The sequence below is a fragment of the Amborella trichopoda genome, chromosome 8 (genome assembly GCF_054954075.1).
Source record: "Amborella trichopoda isolate Santa Cruz 75 chromosome 8, AtrichopodaSantaCruz75HAP2 v2.0, whole genome shotgun sequence".
NCBI lineage: Eukaryota > Viridiplantae > Streptophyta > Magnoliopsida > Amborellales > Amborellaceae > Amborella > Amborella trichopoda.
In genome coordinates, this window is record NC_142343.1 from 9,361,409 (window position 1) to 9,370,193 (window position 8,785).

Consider the following 8,785-nt stretch of genomic DNA (forward strand, 5'->3'; position numbering starts at 1 on the left):
GCTGGTGTCCGATGTTATTAACACTGGTTATGTGGGCTCGGTCCGAGTTTGTTGCATATTGATTTTGAGGTTTACAATATCGCCTCTATGTCACTAAAATCTATGTGAAGAGTGATATTTGTTCGAATTTGAATGTCTTTGAACATTTAATAAACGGAAAAGGAAAAGTTTGTATAGAGCCGAGGTTCTAAGCAATCAAATTAGAGCTTACCTCAAAATTTTCATTAGAAGAAGTTGTTTTGATGCTGAAATATTTTCAAATTGATCATCTTAACATGAAGATGCAACGTCAGGAGGAAAAAGTGCATTTTAAGTTATGGAAATATTGTATTTTGTAAAGCATTTTTTTATCTTCACTTTTGAAGATTTTCAAGTTTTTATAGATCTGTCGATCTACATTATTTTTGAAACATTAAACTTTATAAATAAAGATGAAAATATATTTTAGAGCTGTCCTAAATATTTTCAGTATTGAAACCACATTTCGGTAGGTTCTAATTTGATTGTTTAGAGCCTAGGCTCTATATAAACCACGTATAAACCACGCAATGGAAAATGACGAAGTTGGTTAGTTCTTATATTTCCCAACTCTCTTTCGTTCTGATTGTATTTTGAAGATTATTACAATTTATTTTCATGTTAAAAATTATTAATTTGTCTTCTCCTGTTGCAAACACTGTTTGATATCATTAGACATCACTTTATGCTCAACAGTTTATTTCCAAATTAATAATATTTGTACAAAAAAGAAGGGAAAATTATTTGATGGCCTCAAAAACTGGAACTTACAGCAGAAAACCTTAAAATCCATCGTCTCAGCCTTGCCTATTATGGTTGTAAAAAAAATTAGGATTTCGGACTTTGAAAATAGTGTATTCACGGATTTGCAATATCTCTGTCATTTTTTAAGCTTCAAATTTATAGTCGTCGTTAAAAATTCGTTTTAGAGCGAGATTTCTATGCTCAAAGTGATTTCTAAACAAAGATATGAAATGACGGTTTGGTTTGCTTTCATAAAGTTTAAGCCTCATGGAAACTGCATCAAAAAAAGGAAAACCCATAAGATCGAAGACGTGAAACACATGAGAACCCCTTATTCTGAAAGACATCATTTTCCTGTTTGTTTTATTTGAAGCGAGAATTTCCACATTACGTTTTCACTTTTTTTGAGCTTAGAGATAATTATCGGCCATAAGTTGAATTTTACCATAATTTTCTATGCTGATAGTTGCTTTGATAGTATCATGATAAATTGCATTTGCCATGATAATATGGATTGTCATGATAATTTTTTTAAATGATAATAATAATAGCGATGGTATACAATGAGACCGTTTCATATGATACAATGAGGTCACTGTTACTGACAACCATCCAATATGAAATTTGATGGATTGGGTTCGAAAGAATTTCTTTTGAAGTTTGAGTTTGGTCAATGGAAAATTTGATGGATTGGGTGGGTCACAAAGTTTGAAAGAATTTATTTTGAAGTTTGAGTTTGGTCAATGGAATAAATGTATCCACCTAATTTTACATCAATGGTCAAGATTGATTGTAACCACTTTATATACAAAATAAATGGTTTCATTGTATATTTTTTCATAATAATAATTATAGTATTTTGAAACCTAATTATGGAAAAACTTCAAATAAGAGATGGACTTCTTAAATCGTAATGCATTAGTTGCTGTGCTCCTAATTCTTATAATTTTTTAAAGCTAAATTTTTTTTGAAAGCCTTAACGATAGCTTAGAAATTTAGAAAATAAGAAATTAGTACCCAAGAATTAGGTTGAACATATATATTCTGAAGTTCAAATTTTGGAACAAATTTAGAAGGGCTAGATTTTAAAGAACTTGTTGAATAATTGTGAAAGTAGCCCATTTCATAAGTATTTTGAAATAGGCTAATAATATCCCGATAAAATTCCTCAGTAATAAAATCAAGACAATGATGTCGCTAATATCCAGGTGAAATTCCTCCACGATAATATCAGGACAATGATAATTGTCAGTAGCTTTTGGGTTAGATGTGTTGGATTTTAGATAGCACCAAATCCAATTATCTCCACCTTTGTTGTGTCTTGAAGTCTATTGCTGCAAATATGTTGACAAGAGGTATCATAGCTTGATGTAGGCCTTGTTGCACTAACAGATCCGAACATTGATTTGTCAAATTTCAAATTTATGTTTGTCAGTTTTATTTTTCTCGTACTTTAGATAACTCTATGTCCCAAAATCTTTGATGTAACTGTCATTGGTATAGTAGATTTCAGTTTGTTGTGCCCGTGGATGTAGCCCTTCTAGGGTGAATTATGTAAATCTTTGTGTTCTTGTGGTATGTGTTTCATGTTTTATTTTTTGTACGTTATTTGTTAAAAATAACCTATCATGTTTAGAGCTTCTACGCATAACAAGTAGTATCAAAGCCTGGATTGAGGTTGTCGGTATGGTGGTAAAGGTTTCAAATGCAAAGTTTGAGGTAGAGAAATTTGATGGCAAAAACTATTTTTCAGTAATAATGATGAAGAAATTTATTTGGCAAAAGATAAAGAATTTATACAACTATCCAATAGATGTTGGAATGGTGAGCATGTGATTTTGATATCAAGATGGAGATTGTTGGATTTGGTACTATCCAAAATCAATCACATAAGGAAATCCTGCATTATATGAGATTGAGATTGATATTTATAAATTTCCTAAATAAAATAGAAACAGAAAAATATTAGGACTCTTGGTATATTTTTTGGTTTTAAGACGTATGTAACATCTATATAAAATTTCATATTTAGTGTGGATTCCTAACTTTATATATATGGGATGAAAATACTGAAAATTTGTTTGCCTTATTTGGATCACCATATGAGATAGAAGATTTCTCCTAGAGAGAGAGAGAGGGGAGAGAGGGCCCCCTGTGCATGAGATGTCTCTCTTAGGGCATGTTTGTTTCTCTGAAAGAATTATTTCTGAAAGAAATCTTTCTAATTTTTCAATTGTTTTGCGTTTGACACACGGTTTCATCTAAAAGTTCAGAAAGTAATCTTCCAACAAAAGTTCCCATTCCTTTGTTAAAATACGAAAGATTAAATTCCTAAAAGGGCTTAATGTTTCATAAAGTTTTTGTTTATCACTATTCATTATGCATAATATAAATACATAATATAAGTATTATTAATATGATATAATGTAATCTAATATTACTATAACATAATAGAAAAAGTTTTTATAAGGTTGCAACCTTAAAATGTAGAACTATAGATGCACCTCAAAGACCCATATGAAAAGGTTGTTTTAATGTTTAAAAGACCTATAATTGATCATCTCGACATCAAGATGTATGAATATGAAAAAAGTAAAGATTTTGAGTCCTAAAAATAGTGCATCTTTCAACACATTATTTAGATTGTCCATTTTCAAGATTTTCATATGTGTATATATGTACTTGATTTTTAACTAATTTTGGAGATTAGAATTTTATAATTAGAAATGAAAATAGATTTCAAAAACTGTAGCTTTGCTTCTTCACTCTGTATCTCAACAAGGCTACTAGTGATGTGTATTTTCAGTTTTACTATTAAAAGGCCATCAATCAAGTATCATGGAAATCAGAAAGAGAAATTTTCTGCATAGACAAAAAGGTGCTTTTTGTCGAATTTATTTTGTGGGATTGTATGCATGGAGACCATTTATTTTTGTTATGAGGAGGTCACAATTGCTATTAGCCATTAGATGTCAAATTAGATGATTTAGGATGTATCACAACGTTTGAGAATTTCTTTTTCTATTTTTTAAATATGAGCCGTTTTTTTTTTTTTTTGGGTGCGGTTTGTATAGAACCGAGGCTCTAAACAATCAAATTAGAGTCCACCTTCAAATAATGTTGAGAAATATGGTTGCAATACTAGAAAGTTTTGTGATAGTCTTAAATTATATTTTCATCTATAGTTATAAAATTTAAAGCTTAAAAAATAGAGTAGATCAAGCAGATCTATAAAAACTTCAAAATCTTGAAAATTGATGGTCTAAAATATGTGTTATAAGATGCACTACTTTCAAAAGTCGAGATCCATTTTTTTTCTCATTTCCATGCATCTTGATGTCTAGATGATCAATTTGATGATATTGGAGCATCAAAATAACCTCTTCTAGTGAAAATTTTGATGTAGGCTTTAATTCGATTGTTTAGAGCCTAGGCTCTATATAAACTTTTCTCTTTTTTTTTTTATTTGGGTAAGTCAATGGGGGAGAAGGCCCCTACCTGTTTTTTTTTATAAATATTTTAAAATAAAAGATGGTTACAACATCTCTTCACAGCCTTGGACCATGACCTGTGACAAATCATGAAGTAAAGTAAGGGAAATGAAGTTTGGCGGACGCAAATGCCAAATAGTGGCTTGTAAAAGAGATGTGGCCCTCTTTTCAAGAATGTCAATCACCATGTTGTCCAACAAAAAATATGAAAAATGGACCACCCACGAGTAGAGAGATGTTGTCTACAATCTGCTGCGATCGTATATAACTATCAGGGAGATCTACAACATTAATGAATAACATTAACAAGTAAACTTGAGTCACTTTCAAACTGAAGATAAAACAATTTAGTTGAACGGCTAGAACCAAACCTTCTTCAAGAGCAGAGAATTCTATAAAATTATTGGAAGAGATTTTAAAAGGTTTTAAGAACGCTGCAATAAAAGCACCATCATAATCTCTAACTACACCACCCATACTTGCTCGACCTAGGTTATACAAGGATGCCCTATCAATGTTTCACTTTAAATGATTAGGGATGATCACCCCACCGGGATAATCAATTGATCCCTCTGTTGATGCCAATTGAACTGAAAATTATCAATGATTATTTTTCTGAGACATGAAACGCTCATGATTTAGCATTAGCTAACTATGATAAATGATATGTCGAAGAAATTGTTCCCTCCTGATTAATCTTGATTAGAAAACTCTTCGATTGCGCTTCGTCCATAAAAACCAAAATAGTTGTGAAGAATAAATAAGTCTACATATTGAAAAAACCAAAACTATGAGTTTAGTCAATGACACTCTCACAACTATCCGATTTGAAACATGATAAATAAAAGTGATTGTGACCTCTTTGTACTAAAATTAATACTTTATTTGTATAACTTCCCTTATTTCTTAAGGAATTTAAAGCCTTACACAGTGGTCCTTTGGGAGTTTATTGTATGCTAACTCCCTCAAGTTAAATATCTATATGGGGGGAGGAAATATTAATTTTTGAAAATTTGGGATCTTCCTAAGAACAACGAAATAATTATTACCAAATAATTATTTTTTTAAAAAGAAAAGGTCTTGGATTTTGAGTTCTTTAACACTTAGATCTCATCTTCTAAAGATCATCTCCATTAAATCTTGGGATGTTTTGATTTTTAGAAGCACATAGTGTCATTTGAATTTTTGGTGTTGCTCACTCATTTGAGGAAACTGCAGCTTTAAAACATGGGACCCTAAAAATAGTCCTATAATAAATTCTCCGTGAGAGACGAAATAAGCATTATGCTCACGCGAGAGCATAAAATCCTGTTGTTAAAAATAGCACTTCTTGCCCAAGCTCCGTAACTGAATGGGTTTCTAAATACCTATAGCGTAGAAAATCCAAAACGGTTTCACTTGGCGTTTTGTTGCACATTTGATTGATAAAATTTTACAATTGATTTATGAACTGTTTGTTTGGTATTCCTGGTTCCAAGTTCATGATCCGAATCGAGCGAGAAAGAGAGAGAGGGGCGAAAAAATTGTAAAGCGCCAGCTTCCGAGGGAGCATATTGTGCATACATTCCCCAAGTAAGAAGACCTATTTTGGAGATTTTTTCCCCCCTCAAAATACCACCTAAAAAGATGATAATTTTGAAAAGAAAATTTATTGAATTTTGAGTTTTTGATGCTGAGATCTTAGCTTTAAAAATTGGACAATTTCTATTCAATCTTGGGACAAATTTTTTTTTTTTGGTACATAGAGATTTCGGCTCGAAAATTTCTTCTAGTAAGGTTAGGCTGTGGGCTAAAGAAGTGACATCTGCAAAATTTGGGGTAGTAAAATAACTCCTACATTGAGTTTTACATGAGGGAGTAGTGAACAGGAGAATTATATGAGAGTATAAAATCTTTTGGTTACACTAATAAATTCCTTTGCGAGCACGCATACTATCCGCTCAGTATATATTTGTGCATCTATTCCCTCAGTCAAATGCGCTACTTGATATATATATATATATATATATTTTTAATCTTTTCAGTATGAAAATTTAGAAACCACTTCAGAATAGTTAGATGATTATTTTCAAAAGAAAAAAAATTGAACTTTGAATTTTTTAATACTTAGATCTCACCATTTGAAAATTGGACGGTCTCTTGACATTAATATTTTTAGTACATAAAGAGTTCAATTCGGAAACTCCCTTTATTTACTGAGGTTAGATTATGGAATTAAGGGGTTATGTCCCCAAAATCGGATTCTTAAAATCAATCCTATGTTGGATTTTACCTGTGGAAGTAAATAAACAATATACGCCAGCAGGAGTATACTGGCCTTAAATGAACGAAGATTAAAGTGAGAAATTTAGGTTGACTACCCTTAAATTCTTCGAATTTGGTTTATGTGTTGTAGATTCATTTTGTGGGTCTAAAACCATGATATCAAATCTTAATATTGGAATTTTAAGATTTTAAACTAAGAGTGGCAATAGGCTGGGTGGCCTTGCTCGGCCCAATTGTCCCTTTCTAAAATAACTAGGGTTTGAGCTATAAAATGTGGACCGAGGGCCAAGTTGATTCAGCCTATCTTGCTTTCTTTTTCTTTTTTTTTAACTTTTTCTATTGATTTTTTTTTTTCCTTTTATCTAGCCTAGCCAGGCCCACACTAGCCCTTATAGGGTTAGGGTTGGGCTTCTGCCAAGGCCTTTTTCGCTCAGTTAGGGTTGGGTTGGGTGTAGGCAGGCCCTATAGCATGTCCCTATCCAAAACTGAGAATGAGTTTTTTATGACATTGAAAATCGATAGTGAGGGCATGTTAAAAAAAAAAATGCAAGAGTGAACATACCAAAAGCATTTCAAAAGCGGGAAGCGAAGAAGCTATTAGGAGAAACAAACATGTGTCCAAGTGAGAAATGTGTGGGAAAAAGGTTAGGGTCGTAGTGGTAGCACTCTCATATCTTAGTTGCACATTGTGGCTTTCATTACCACTGATAGGTTCAAAAACCACTAACCATTTCAAATAACTGGTAAGAGTTTTTTTTAAAAAAAATCGCTGGTGACCAACCTAAAACAAAGAAATGTACTGACACTATATAAGTCTTACTATGAATGAGTAGAGAGAACATTTAATTTTGGGATGGTCACATTTAAGTGTTTCATCATCATCAGAGCTTTTCTTAACTCTTAGGGGTCGGATATACGAATTTTGATCCTGCTTGATCAAGGGTCATACCCTCAATGAGGCCATAAGCCTTATACATTTTCTCACTATTTTCAACTATGTCTTTTTAAGCCTATTTTTTCAGTAAAATTTTATGTCAATTGCCTACCTAACACAACCCATATTCTTTATCCGGGCTTGGTACGGGTTAAGAGAAAGTTTAATATCCTCACCATTCTTAGACCAATCCATTGTTGACAAAATCGCCTGATCTAACCGCTAATCGCCCGGTTAGATCGGAGCCTGCCTGTGGCCGGTTCCGCTTTTGGACGGTTAGGGTGATCAACCGGTATTAAAAAAAAAAAGTTTATATAAATTCTAAAAAATAAGGAATTTGATTTGTAATGTATTTTTAAATATTCTTTATATTATGGTAAAGATTACAAATTATTTTGGTCATTAATACTCATTTTTATATTTTATCATCTTTTTAAAATAAAAATAAAAATAGCCATTGGATAATATAAAATGGGTTAAAATCTATTTTTTCATTAATTTTCAACTTCATTTGAATGTGTTTTGTTTTAATCACTTTATATGTTTTTTATATTTTAGTAGATTTTTTTTTGTATTTCTTTTCAACACGTTTTTGACCGCTCGGGACTTGTCCGATTAGAGCGGTTGAATCGGCCAGTTTACCTATTAGGCCTGTTAAACCGCTTCTAGGCCTATGTCCGTTTAACCATTCCAATTCGATATTACGAACACTGGACCAATCAAATTTAAACGTTTAAAATTTGAAAATCAATCAAATTGTTTAAGAACTGAAAACTTATCCTTTCTTTAACAATAATATGGTGACTTTTAAATGGATAAAAAATGTTTCTAGACAAGGAGAAAGCCCAGCTCTCTTGGCCGAGGGAATAAGTATACAAAATGAACCCATCACATAGAACAGTTTTTGTGGTGAGAGAAAAGAGAGAATATGAAGCCATGAGAGACATAATGAGTTTGATCCTGAAGAAGGCAGGCTAGCTATGCCTTTCGGAGCTTAGGAGCTAGCTAGGGAAGAGATGAGCTCGAGCTTTATCTTTATCATTGAGCAAAGTGCAAAGTTAGCCAAAACATCGAAAATAAATGGTTTTTATTTGAAAAAGTCGGACAAAAAAATCAGATAAAAAATACAGATTAGTAATACTTGACAATTTTTTGTCGAAACTTTCAATATATCTAGCAACAATGTTTATTCTGTTATCACATCATAAAACATATCGTATAAAATGAAAAAGCAACATAACACTAAACAAAAGAACTAATTAGCAATATAACAAGAACTGTGAACCAAGGTATATGATTATTTTTCAAAGAACAAATCAAAAGACTCCTTCAT